This window comes from Thermobia domestica, chromosome 2 (genome assembly GCF_964235325.1).
Source record: "Thermobia domestica chromosome 2, izTheDome1.hap1.1, whole genome shotgun sequence".
NCBI lineage: Eukaryota > Metazoa > Arthropoda > Insecta > Zygentoma > Lepismatidae > Thermobia > Thermobia domestica.
This window is the reverse complement of record NC_137455.1, coordinates 78,531,700-78,545,867: the sequence shown is the minus strand read 5'-3', so window position 1 is coordinate 78,545,867 and position 14,168 is coordinate 78,531,700. Positions and strand designations below refer to the sequence as shown.

General features: G+C 36.0%; 2 protein-coding genes across 6 annotated transcripts in view; one reads left to right on the top strand and one right to left on the bottom strand.

Annotated features, from left to right (window-relative positions):
• The window catches only part of LOC145673108 (mannosylglucosyl-3-phosphoglycerate phosphatase), a 304,267-nt gene that overhangs the window by 223,228 nt on the left and 66,871 nt on the right, over positions 1 to 14,168 (bottom strand). The gene's annotated exons all lie outside the window — the stretch shown is intronic.
• The window catches only part of LOC145673087 (uncharacterized), a 25,083-nt gene continuing 16,247 nt past the window's right edge, over positions 5,333 to 14,168 (top strand). For both annotated transcript variants that reach the window (XM_081742454.1, XM_081742445.1), the window contains exon 1: positions 5,333 to 5,421. The gene's annotated coding sequence lies outside the window, so the exon portion shown is untranslated. The remainder of the gene's footprint in view (positions 5,422 to 14,168) is intronic.

Genomic DNA, 14,168 nt, shown 5'->3' with positions numbered 1-14,168 from the left:
GTTGCTTCAAAGAATAAAAGAAATTGGTTTAAAGCTTTCCCCAGAAAAAACAAAATTGGGATATTTTTCATTAGATGTTTTAGGTCACACTGTTAGTAAAGATGGTTTGTCTATTTCGAAACGAATAATTAACTCAATCTCCAACTATCAACGTCCCAAAACAAAGAAACAGGTCAAAAGTTTTTTAGGATTGGCTTCTTTTGTTCGTTCGTATTTACCTAATTTTAGTCAATTAGCAGAAGCGTTACTTTCCTTGTTGAAAAAAGACGCTCCTTTTCGTTGGAAGGACGCACAGGAGACAGCATTCAATAATATCAAACAAGCCATCATTTCAGCACCTTGTCTCATGAGGTACAAGCCTGATTATCCTCTGTATCTCTATTTTGATGCCAGCAAACTCGCTCTTTCTGGACTAATCAAACAACCTCAAAATTCACCTGACGATACAAATCTAGTTCCCATTAGTTATTGTAGTCGTGCAACGTCTCCTAGCGAGAAAAATTTACACCCATATCAGCTTGAATTATTAGCATTATTGTACTCATTACGTTCATTTAGGTATTTTCTTTTGGGATGTCATTTTTATTTGAAGACAGATTGTCATAGTTTAATTTATTTGAAGCAAACAAAGAATGTAAGTAAAATTTCTAGATGGTTGAGTGAAATCGAATCGTATAATTTCACTATTTCACACATCAGTGGCTCCAGTAACGTAGAGGCAGACGCCATTTCACGTTTTTCTAACCCCCCTAGAGATTTGGAAGACGAGAAAAAGAATCAAGAAGATCCGAAAATTTTGTTTACTCAGACCACAAATTCATTTTCAATCTTAAATGAGCCAAATCTGGCAACAGAACAGCGTAAAGATCCGTTTTTTAAAGATATTTTTTCTTGGTTGGAACAGAAAGAAAATAGAAATCCTAAAATAGAACGCCAAGCATTATATTTTACTATTAAAGATGGAATTTTGTATAGAAAACAAAAAACTTGTCAAGGTATAAAATTTTTAGTTGCAGTTCCTACTTCTTTGCGTTATAAAGTTTTTAATGCTTGTCATACGTCTGCATTGGGATCATCTCATTCTGGCTATTCTAAAACCTATGATATGTTAACAAAAACAGTGTATTTTCCCAACATGAAGAAATATATATATCAGAAGTGTAAAGAATGTACGATTTGTCAAGTATCGAAATCGAAAATTGGTTCTCCGTATGGTACATTGCTTACTTATCCCTCCGTTCCCCCCTTCTATCGCATCCACATAGATGTAGCTGGGAATTATTCCCCCAATAATATGTTAAATCACAAATATATGATAGTTGTAGTAGACAGTTGTACTAGATACATAATTGCAGATTCCCTTCCTGATGTTACAGCAAGTACTTTGGCTTCATTTCTTTATCACAAAGTAATTTTAAAGTTTGGAATTTTCTATGAAATTGTCTTAGACAAAGGTAGTGCATTCACTAGTGGACTATTTAAAGAATTATGTGCTATGATTGGTGCTAACATGCGTTTTGTAAATGTACATGGGCATTACAGTAATGATGTTTGTGAAGTTACTATTAGAAACATAGAACAACGATTGAAATCAGCTTTATGTGACAAAGATTTAGGAGAATGGATTGACTTATTACAACCCATAGTTTTTTCGCTTAACGTCACCAAGAATTTATCGTCTCAAATTTCACCATTTGAATGTCTTTTTGGCTTCAAACCTAGGTTACTTCATCAGGCAATTTTAAATACCCCGTGTCAATACGAAGAAAATGCCGTTCGTTTACAGCAATTACAAGAGATTAGAGACAAAGCGCAAGAAAATCTTTACAAACGTCATAAAACGGCGACAAAATTTTTTGACAAGAGACATACGAAACCTGCTTTTAAAGAAGGAGAAAAGGTTTGGATATTAGACACTACAAGAAAAAAAGGTCACGCCAAAGCATTCAGCGGAAAGTTTATTGGTCCAGGCATAATTGAACGTGTGGAAAATCCAAATTCATATTTTGTTAAGTATAAGACCGCCCGAGGATCTTACAAGATAGACAGCATAGCAGTCCAGAGATTGAAGAAGTTTTATGAGAAGGAAAACCCGGAAGAGGAAGACCACCTTGAAGACTCTGACGAAGAGATGCCTATCAACGTCTGCACGGAAGACCATACGATGAAAAAGAAGAAGACGAGACGCGAAGACCATCAAGAACTACCAACTGAAGAGATCTTCAACCCCAGGAAACAATGTTTGGAAGAAGAAATTTTCATCCCTTCTCTTCATATTAAGGATATTGTGATTGCCGAAAATCTACCAACGTGGGCAACTATAGGGAAGAATTCTACAGAAGAAAAACCGAAATTTGCTTGTAATACTGCCATCAATCAGAAGATTAGTATTTATAAAGGTAACATAGTGGACATAAAAGCAGATGCCTTAGTAAATCCGACGAATGAAACCTTAACTCCTTTAGGTGGTGCAGATAAAGCCATTCAAGACGCAGCTGGATCTGAATTTTTAGAAGAATGTTTGACCATATCATCATTGAAGCCAGGAGAAGCGAAGATTGCCAATGGTTATCGTTTACCAGCTAATTATGTAATTATGACATGTGGACCACGGAATTCAGACAAGAAGATTTTACGAGAGACGTACAAAAATTGTTTTAAAGTAATGTTGGAGAATGACCTATCTACAATTGTATTACCTAACATTTCAACTGGAGCATTTAAATTTCCGAAGTTAGAAGCTGCCAAAATTGCCTTGGCTACAACAAGAATATTTTTAGAAGAACATCTTGATGACGTAAACCGTGTCGTATTTTGTGTTTATGATAGAGAAAATTGGGACATTTATCAGCGATTACTCCCCATATATTTTCCCATTGATGAAGAATCTGTTAGTCCGTCTGTCCGCACGTAACTTGTATGTGGACCACTTTTCTTGAAGATTAGATTGAGCATAGGAACACCTTGCAGATGGTCGATGAACTTTCTTTTAGCACTGGCCACGCTTAGAAGTTAGTTTATCTTGGTTTTGAATTGTGCATCCAAATCCACCGGTGGAACACTTCGAAAATTTGGAAAACTTCGAAAACTTAGAACACTTTGAAACTTGAAGTACTTCAAACAGTTAAACAAGAAATCTTCGAATTACCAGGTTATTTACGATCAGCTAACCTTATTAACAAATTTGGAACACGTTGGTATCTTCAAGAATTGTACTACTTCATTTGATTTGACAGCGTATCACTACAGAAGTTTCTTATTTTTATTTTTTTTAATGTGAGTATGTGAAGAATGAAGAAAATCTACAACACGCGTATGGATAGTTACTTCGATGAATATATCAAGAAGATGTAAGAAGATTAAAGTCAAGATTGCAAGAACCATGCTCCATCCTTTAGATGTCTAGGATTCGATGCCATGATTGATGTCCAGCATTCGATGCCCGAAGAGGACAAGATTTGAGAAGAAAGAAGATGAAGATAAGAAGAATTTATATGTTAGTTAGGGTTGTAGGTTATATGTGGTGAATAGTTCTGTCGTGCTGATTTCATATAGTTTGATTACAGCCAGTATATGGGGCTATAACCATATCTTGGAATTCTTTTCCAGCCTACGGACGCTTTAAGCTTAAATAACTTAAAGCTCATTTTTCTCAAACTGAAATCAGTACCCTTCTTGTGCAGTCTAACTTTACTATCTTTGGTTAGCTAGATAGTATTACACCGTTTTTTTTTTCTCTTCGCGTATTAGTCACGTGTGATATTGGTGTTATTTTCTGCATTAGAGGAACATACATATATACAGGTCTACATTGGATTATGAAATATTTATTTATTTGATTATGATTTTATTTTATTATACGTATCTAAGTTTTGATAATCTGTGTTAGTGATAATTAAATTTAGTATTATTCCTACCTTTCATTTCCCTTCCCTGAGCACTTAACGGAATTCCAAACTAACACATGTCACTCACAATGATATTATGCAAGCACTAATGTTTATTTTTCTTTTTCTTATTTTCCATCTTCCCAGAGACGCTGTCGCCATATCTTCAGGTCACCTAGTAAACTATATGAACTGTCTCAGGAACGCACACTCAGCATTTTGCAGTTTGTGATCAAGGATTAATTCAAAACAAACATTATGTTACACAAAGAACTCTCTTACCTTTAACGAACAATTTTTTTTTGACTTTCTTCCATATTTTTTTCTTTCTTTTTCTACTACGGAAAATTAAAATTTTCGTGTATTTTAATTACGAGGAGGGGGTGTGAAGTATCTGTCTATTGGAAATGAAGTGACTGTGTATTTGATATAAAGAAGCATGAACTTTTGAAAACTTATAAAAGAAAACTTTGACTACAACTGTACATTCTCAGACACATGTTGTAAATGCACATTTGTTAAATAAACTTCGACTAGCTTCCTTCTTTCCCTTCCGCATACCTTCGAGCACAGCCTGATACTTCCCGATTAGGTCATCATTCTTGAATTGATCAAAACCACGAAGAACAGAACAACAAGGGGTATTCAATACACGATTGGGACAGGTGTAGGATCATCGGAGAGAAGCGGATCCCACCATTGGAGGACCACCGACTCCACAAGTCAAAGAGTACCATTCTGACGGTTCATCGCCGCAAACACCTTTAAGTTTGTCACCAGAGTAGTAGAATGAAGATGTAGAAGGACGTTATTGTAAAGAAGCATTATCGACGCCCCTCGCAGTTCAACAGGATTAAGATCCAGATGTTGACTGTCTCCGGCTAATCCAGACTTCTCCAGAGAAAGATATTCATCATTCCAGATGAACAGGACGACGCCAGCCCTGTTGGATTTCTCAGGCTAGTGCTCATTCCTATTCTTTAATTACAACCTTTTCTCTTTTTCTCACCCTTTTCCCCTTACTAGTCATTTTTTTAAAATTAAAAACATTTGAATTTTATTTAAATTCAACCACAATTTTACAGTTAAGTACCGTGTTGTGCATCAGTTCCATCCCCATTTGGTTGCATTTATTTGTTGCATATTCTGAGCTATAACTGATGACACAGCACCGGCACAATTGTGTTCGCATAATTTCCAGGTCTCGTCTACCGTAGTTTCACAAAATGAGAAATGAAACTAACTTGTTCTCAAAAATACATGCTTTCAATCAAAACTATTAGCACACAATTTCTAATCCAGAAGCTCAAAAATAAGGTAGATACATACGCTGTTTCTAGTATATGAGAGTCAATTGACAGAAACTAATTTCCTAGACTTTAAGATCGCGAATTTTTGGTGAAAATGTCATTATTACAAACGCAATAATCAACTATAAAATTTCTGCCAGTTTCTTTGGATACTAACATCACATTCCCAGTATTTACATGACAAAATTTTAGTTTTTTTCAGTTACAATCAACGATAATTCAAGGTAAATCATCTCAATTTATTATAGTATTTCAGTGTCAACAATAACAACAAAAATGTTAGTAGTTGGACTATAGTTTTGCTATGATTTGTCTAAAATAATGTTGAAAGTGTCTACTCCTTTGTAATGATCCAGAACTTAGACAGCATCTTATAAAATCAATCATCCAATGAGTTATTTAATGAACATTCTTAATTGAATCAAAAACAAGTTTTAATGGATTTTTATTTGTAATTAGTGAGCATTAATATTGCTACATCTATATTTATCTTCAAATCATTATCTGCTTTCGTTAGAGGATCTTACATGAATTTATTATTCTCAAACATCAAATAGACTTAAAAGGTTGATTGGGTTATATCCGATCGATTTTAAAAGTGTACTTCCTCTATGAAACGTACGTACATCGTGGTGCCACGACCGGTTGTGTTCTATCGGATCACCAGAATTATAGACTATCGCAATTTCCATTATACGAAACTACATTGTAACACAGGTATAGATATCCTCGCAGATTTTCCATAGACCAGTGAATGAATGGTGGAAGTGACGTTCTAGATGTCATTTTAACTCCTTACCGCATGCCGTGCCATATTGGCACACACCCTTTTTTCACTTAGGCTTTTTTGTGATTTATCAAAGGCATCAAATGACTGTTTTATCTGCTGTGTGAGACATTGACGTCTATGAATAAGAGATTTTTGTGTCATCTGGCATGTTCTTTGTGAGTTGTAAGTGTGTCATATATGGCACTTACTTATTTCTCGTCGGAATTAAGTGAAAAATCTAAAATTCAAGTTTTAATTCATTTTTCAAGTTCCCATATGAGGATTTCCAATACTGATTATTATTTTTTCTCTGAAAGAAAACAATCATGCAGAAAGGGGCTAACAGTCTAAATGCGCAGAAATCCATTGAACTGTATCAGAACTTTTGATAGTGATGATTCCATGTGGGAAACTTTCTGCATTGGTGGTAAAACTAGTGCGTCCCTTGTCTGAATATTACCATTACGCGCGAGGTCTCATCCAGTGTGACAACAGTCTTCCATTTTGACCGACCAGAGATCGAGAGCGGTTGTTTGCAATCGATTCAGCATCTCAGATATAGGTTCCATCTCCTACGTTAACCCTCTGTTCAAACCGGAAATGGTTTATATTAGCCATTTCTGCTTTCATCATTTACCGTTATAAAACGGAAACTTCAAAAGATAGCGCAAAGCGGATTTTTATGAATAATTCAGTGTCTCAATATAACATTTCGTGACTATTTAAAACACCCTACCCAAACAAGAAGTGGTACAAATTAACTATTACTTCCGGTTTCAATACTGATTTCCATACGGCAAAAGCGGTAAAAGACATTGAGATGTGATTTCTTGCAATCGATACAGAATTCCAGGAATAGATCTTCCCATCTTCTCGTTTAACCCTATATTCAAACCAGACGTGATTAAAATTAACCATTTTCGGTTTTCAACATTTACCGCTATAGAATGGAAACGGTAGCTAATAGCGCAAAGTGGATTTTTGCAAACGATTTAGTGTCTCAAGATAACATACCATGACTATCTAAAACATTCTACTAAAACCGGGAGTGTTTCAAATTATTTTTTTTCGATTTCAATACTGATTTCTATAAAGCAAAAACGAAAAGAGATACTGAGATGCAGTTTTTACAATCAATTCAGCTTCGCAGAGAATAGGTTCCATCTTCTCCGCTAATTCTATATTCAAATCGGAAGTAGTTAAAATTAACCATTTCCGGCATCAACATTTATCCCCATAGAATAAAAATGGAAATAGATAGCAACAAGCAGTTTTTTTGCAATCGATTTATGTTCTCAAGAGAATATATTATCACAATGCACTGCACTATGCCGAAGTAGGAAGTGGTTAAAATTTACTACCATTTCCGGTTTCAATACTGATTTCCACAGAACAAGAATAGTAAAAGATATCGAAATCCCTTTTTTTTTTCAATGGATTCGGCATGTTAAGAATAGATTCCATCCTCTCCCTATACCCTCTGTGCAAACTGAGAATGGTTCAAATCAACCATTTCCGGTTTCAACATTTATCACCAAAGAGCAGAAACGGTAACAGCAACAAACAGTTTTCTTCAACGGACACAGAAAGTATATCTCACCACAACCCGAAACACCCTACCGAAATCGGAAATGGTTGAAATTTACTAGTACTTTCGGTTCCAAATCTTAATTGCGTAGAGCAAATATTGTAAGAAACATCGAGAAGTGTTTTGTTTTAATCGATTCAGCTCCTCCAAAATAGGTTTCATCTCCTCCCTTAACCAGGTATTCAATATTCAAGTCGTAAAAGGTTCAAATTAGGGATTTTCAGTTTCAACATTTATCACATTAGAACAAAAACAGGGTTAACGAAGAGGCCTAATAGCCTTCTAATATGGATTCAGCGTTCGAGAAAGAGGTTCTATCTTTGATCATATTACTCTATTGTAACCAGTAGTTGTAGAAGTACTGCTTTGAGTACTGAATTCGCATACTTTGGAAGTCTACCATAATTTCACAGCGTGAAACGAAACCCATTTGTTTATTAATTTAAAACTACATTATCGTGGCCCAGTGTAGCGTAGTCGCTAAGGCTCTTCTCTCTCTCTCCGGTTCGATTTCTGGTAGGGACACTCGGTCGAAAAGGTGTAACAGTTTTTTCAGGCTAGCCATCGTAAGGTTTTCCTGGACTTTCTTTATTCACACCAGGCAAATGATTGGATAATACCTAATATACAGGTCCCAGACCGCTTCTTTCCTTCCCCATTCCCCTTCCTTGCATAGTGTGAAGTAGCTGTGTAGTAGATGTGAAGTGACCATGTGATAATTGTATAAACTCTTAACTTAATCCGCCAAATTGAATTATTTTATTAAATTACGTTTATTCACGACAGTATCATAAACTCTTTAAAGTCCAACCAACTATAAACTTTTTATTAAGATTGTACATTGCCAGACAGCTTGAATAAGCATGTATTTGTTAATTCTTACTTTTGAAATTGTCAATAAACGCGACTAGTTTCCTTTTTGCTTTTCCGCGTTCGTTTCCGTCTAGCTTCACATATCCTAGTTCATTGAATGCCAGACTCATCGTTTTTCGATTAAGCAAAACCACGGAGGACACATCGACAGGGGGTATTCGCCACAAGGTTTAGGAAGGTGCAGGATCGACGTGAGAAGCACATCGCACCATTGGAGGACGACCGACTCCATGTCTCGAGAATACCATCGCCACAGACACATTTGAGTTTGGCATCTGAGTAGAAAAATATCGTAGAAGATGCATCATAAAGAGAGAACTCGACGCCCCTGGCACAGGACGACAGCAATCTAATCGGATCTGTCAGGCTAGTGCTCATCCTTTATCTCTTAGTCATAACATATATATATATATATATCACCTTTCCCCAACTAGTCATTCTCAAAATTAAAACATTTGAATTTTATTTAAATTCAACCATAATTTTGCATTTAAGTATCATGTTGTGCATCAGTTTCGTCCCCAATTGTCACATTTATTCAATGAGTATTTTAGAGATTGTTTTGAGCTACGACTGTTAGCACAGCACTGGCACAATAGCGTGTTCGCCAACATCCATTATACGCGACGTGCTTAATGTGATATGCTTTTCTTTGTTTATTAACAGTTCTAACAATCCTACTACTTCGTTTTTTCAGGTTATCGGCTAGTTTCATTGACGTCAAACAATATCCGTTCTAACGCTTTGCCTGGAAGACATGTGCATAGTATTCATAACTACATGCCCGGAGTTCGACAAGACATGATGTCCGGGTTGGTTGGTTTCTGTCGAGCTCCAGTTTTGTGTAATGTGTTCGTTTTCTACACGTGCTGTTTTTGTGCGCTTTTTTTTTTTTTTTTTTTTTTTTTTTAGTGTATGGACATTCCGGGCGTCATACTTTTTCTACAATTATTTTACTTTATTACAATTTTGCCTAACACGAGGCGATTGTGGTCTTACTACGGCATAGCCACGTTTTTAATTCAGTGTCAACCATTTTCTATTTCATATAATTTTCATAGTATTTAACAATTTTCAGTGCAATAGAAGACGTGGCTATTACGGCCGCTTTGTACTTTCTTTAAACCTTTCCGGGTTCCTATATGAATATGAACATGAACTATATGCCTACTGGTACTTGTTTTCCTAAGGGAATTACAACGTTTTGACTTAGGTACGGAATTACATTCAGAACATATCTGAGTTCCACATTGGCTAGTACACAAAAAGTAATGCCTATTTATATGGTTCGCTTGGCATGAATTGAACCAACGAATATCTACATTTGGAGGGAAACTGCTGCTCATTGACGATCAGATTTCTCCTCGGTTTGTAGCAAGTAATACAGTTTTCTTTAAACGTAATTAACAATGTTCCCACACTAAATAGCAAATAATCAGTAACACACGCTGGTTGAATTCCCTTTGTTACATTGGACTTGAATTGCTTGACACAAATGTCAATAACTTTACTCATATTGGATTGATTCAGATTTAATGAGGACATCAGCATTGATGCTATTTGTTCCCGTCACGATCAACACGACTGCTCAATACCCATATTGGAGAAAGGAAATGAAAAAAAAAATCACACTGAGAAAAATGTATGTGGCATAGATAAAATCGTATGTTACATTTGTAAATCCAGTAGTTTTTGGACTTAACTTACAGCAAACGTATAACTGAAAACACATGTTTTACAATACTTTCTGCATAAATGTTCCACCTGTACGTACTTTCCATATGAAACAATATAGGCGGTGAGGATCTCACATACAAATGGACGTGACGAAGGTAACATACATATATGTATGCAGGGTGCGAATTGGCGGGGGGGATGCCAGGGATTTCCCCCCTGACAAAAATCTTTCCCCCCCTGGAGAAGAAAAATTTTATCCCTGGCAGGGATAACTTTTTCCCCTCTGGAGTATTTTTAAATGGACATGAAGATAGAAAAAGGGAACAATTCTTACTTTGCGTAGCTAACCTAAATATTGCTTGAGTGAAAATTTATGAAACATCTCACATCTCAACTGTTTTGTACTTGTTAGTATATATATATATATATATATATATATATATATATATATATATATATATATATATATATATATATATATATATATATGTGTGTGTGTGTGTGTGTGTGTGTGTGTGTGTGCGTGTGAGGACGGTGCACATATGGGTGAAATTCATCCCCCCCTGGGAAAATTTTTCAATTCGCACACTGTATGTATGTAATATAAAGAAGACTGTTAGATATCAGACATCCTGCTACGGCATGATGTAATACCTAAGGGAAGTGCCTATGTAGTATACGCATAACGTGTGTTCTGTACTGATTTCCGTAGTAAGCAAGAGGATTCCGTATATTTGTACAATATACCGCTGTCCGGAGAACGGATTTTTCTCACTGCAGCTTTTACTAACTAATAATAATAATAATAATAATAATAATAATAATAATAATAATAATAATAATAATAATAATAATAATAATAACATAATAATAAGAACATAAAACAAATTATTTACCCCCTCCAAAAAAATTCTAACATAAATGTAAACCATAACTTTCTCCTTTGCATTGTCGGGCACAGCGGATCCAGAAATATGATGGAAATTATTGGAAGGCAATATTGTAACATAAAGCCAGCTTTAAATATCAACTTTTGATCTCTAGGCACATGCAAGAAGGAATACCGATAATATTACAATAAATGTTATTGGTTTGACAGTTTATGTCTATCCCCTTTGTGCTTTGAGCTGGTATATCCATAAACGTTTTTTTTTTTTTTTTTTTAATGTTGAGACTATTTTTCTCTTGTTCGCCAAAATCCGGGACATAGCTTGAATCTAGTAATAGGAGAAAGATTGTTCATACAATTTGTTAGTGTTCGTTGATTTAGAAATACTTTTAAAAGCGTTAATTGGTAATTCTGATGAAGAACACCCATTGGCGTAACTAGGAAACTTTCTAGGTGGGTCATGGCCCTTAGTTCTGAAAATTAGAAGAACCTTTTAGAAGACCTTGTTATAATGTGTTTTTTTTTTTTAATATTTCCTTCTGAGTCCCCCTTACCCCGCACTCATTATCATCTCTTCAAGATATTCTCCTAACACGACGCTGTCGTATAACAGTTCAAAGAAAATCTATTACATCAGAAATTTGCTTAAAATTGTATATTTCCTATATTCTGTTGCTACTAAATAGCTATCTAAAATCTACTCTAATTATGAACACACATAAATTTCTATTACTGTTCTACTCGTGCAATTCTGAGCGAAAGTATTTTATTCGTAAACGATATCTATCATGTTCTCAGTTTACTCTTACATTTAATAGAAACACAAATAAACATACAAACAATATGCTATAATCAGAGCCGTAGCTAGAGATTTCGGCGCCCAAGCAAAACAGCTTTTGTTGTTATGCTATGTTGAATTTTTATTAATCTTTTTGGAAAGACCATTGCAAGAACCAAACGCGATCATTATGTACCTTTTTCAAATAAGAGCTGTTTTCAAGAGTGTTATTTTGGACTTTTTTGTTAAACTTGTTAAAACTACCTTTGGTTGTATACAAATTCACTAGGAGAACAGTTATCGAAAGTTACTACTATTTACAACGCTTCGTACTAACGATAAGAAATGAAATTTCAATACATTTAAACTATGTTCTTTTAATTGTTCGAAATGAGTGACAATATTAATTGCCAGTAATAATTGTAAACTATTTAATTTTATTCTGTATGTGACGACATCAATAGCATTTTAATTTCGATCTTTTTACGGTAAAAAATATTTTGTGAAATGTAATGGAAATTCAGAAGGTGCCTTCTTTCTGAGTTTCTAAATATTGATCGATATAGGTGAAGAATATGTTCAATGTTTGTACTTAAAATCCAAAATACAGGGTTTTCATAAAGTCTGGACGGATTTAATTTGCTTATAATTTTCATAAAAATGCTCATAATAAAATCAAATAAAGTGCAAACGGTAGCGGAAGGATTAAATTTTTAGTTGGCAACACTGTTAGATAAGCGGCAACTCTGAACACGTTGAGAGAGGGAGAGGGAGGGCAAGGGTCAGTTTCTTACCAAATTCCATCCATTGTTGTTTTCATTGTTGTTTCAATGTTGACTTAAAAGTAAGTTGAAAGCTGTATTGGTGTGTGTGTCTTTTAAAGAAATAAATAAATGAAAAACTCCTTTGAGATAACTACTTTTTTACCGTATCAATGTGTGGACGTAAATGTGTGTGGACGTAAATGTACCGGACGTAAATGTACCGTAATATGTGGACGTAAATGGCGCCCAGTTGGAGGTGTGGCGATGAATGAACTGAGCTGGTGCAGATTACAGGTAAAAATTTAATCCTTCCGCTACCGTTAGCACTTTATTTGATTCATATGAGAAAATTATAAGCAAATTAAATCCGTCCAGACTTTATGAAAACCCTGTATATATTTGACTACTACATATACCTGAAATTAAAGTAATTATTTAGTACTTAATTTCTTAATGAATGAAAGTTCCGAATTTAAGGTACTTATTATTAATTGACATATTAAAATACACTAACACGTACATGTATAAAGAATGTGTGTATGTAGATAGATAAAAACATCACACAACTAGACACGTATGCACAAAATAATATGCTGGCCATACAAAAAGTTGATGAAAAAATGACCCCAATGAATTCCTCCAAATTGGAAGCATTTGATATGTCAATGGAATTTTAAAATAAATCATAGGTAGTGACTAGTGTCTGAAAAAGTCGAACTTCGTTGGGCTAAGTTCTGATCCCTTAAGCCCCTATTCTACAACTGCTTGAAGTTCGAAAATGTTATTGTTCCCCTTGTTTACCTTTATTTTTAATACTCCACGCAAACAGCATCTTGAATGTCCCTTCACTCTTCTCACTTTCATACCTTCATTCTCACCGTCGCACCAAAGTGGGTCCAAACGCGGCAATTCTGAGCAAAAACTCGAAAAATGAAGTAAAAGATTGACTCGATATGATTTGTTATAATGAAAGCTTAATAGTGTACACATAAGATAGTGTGCAGGAAAAGAAGTGATAGCAGTTTACAACATAGGTGTCCAAACTCGCGAGCCCGACGCTCGTGAGCTCGGCACTCACGCTCAACCGAGCTCGGGCTCAATAATTGAGCGCGAGCCCGAGTGAGCCCGAGCCCCAATGAAATAAGTGAGCGCGAGCGCGAGTGAGCCCGAGCCCACTTGAGATTAGTGAGCGCGAACCCAATCGAGAGAAGTGAGTGCGAGCCCGAGTGAGCGCGAGCTCAGTTAACAGAAGTGATCGCGAGCCCAGTTCAGAGAAGTGATCGCGAGCCCGAGTGAGCGCGAGCCCAGTTGGGAGAAGTGATCGCGAGCGCGAGTGAATGCGAGCCCAGTTGGGAGAAGTGATCGCGAGCCCGAGTGAGTGCGAGCCCAGTCGAGAGAGATGAGCGCGAACCCGAGTGAGTGCGAGCTCAGTCGAGAGAGATGAGCGCGAGCCCGAGTGAGTGCGAGTCCAGTTGGGAGAAGTGATCGCGAGCGCTAGTGATCGCGAGTCCAGTTAAGACTGGTGAGCGCGAGCGCGAGGAGTGCGAGCCCGCGCTCACTTCACGCTCACGTGGACTAATTTGCTTTAGATTCAAAAAATAGGAAATTCATTCCATGTGCAGAATTGTAAAGG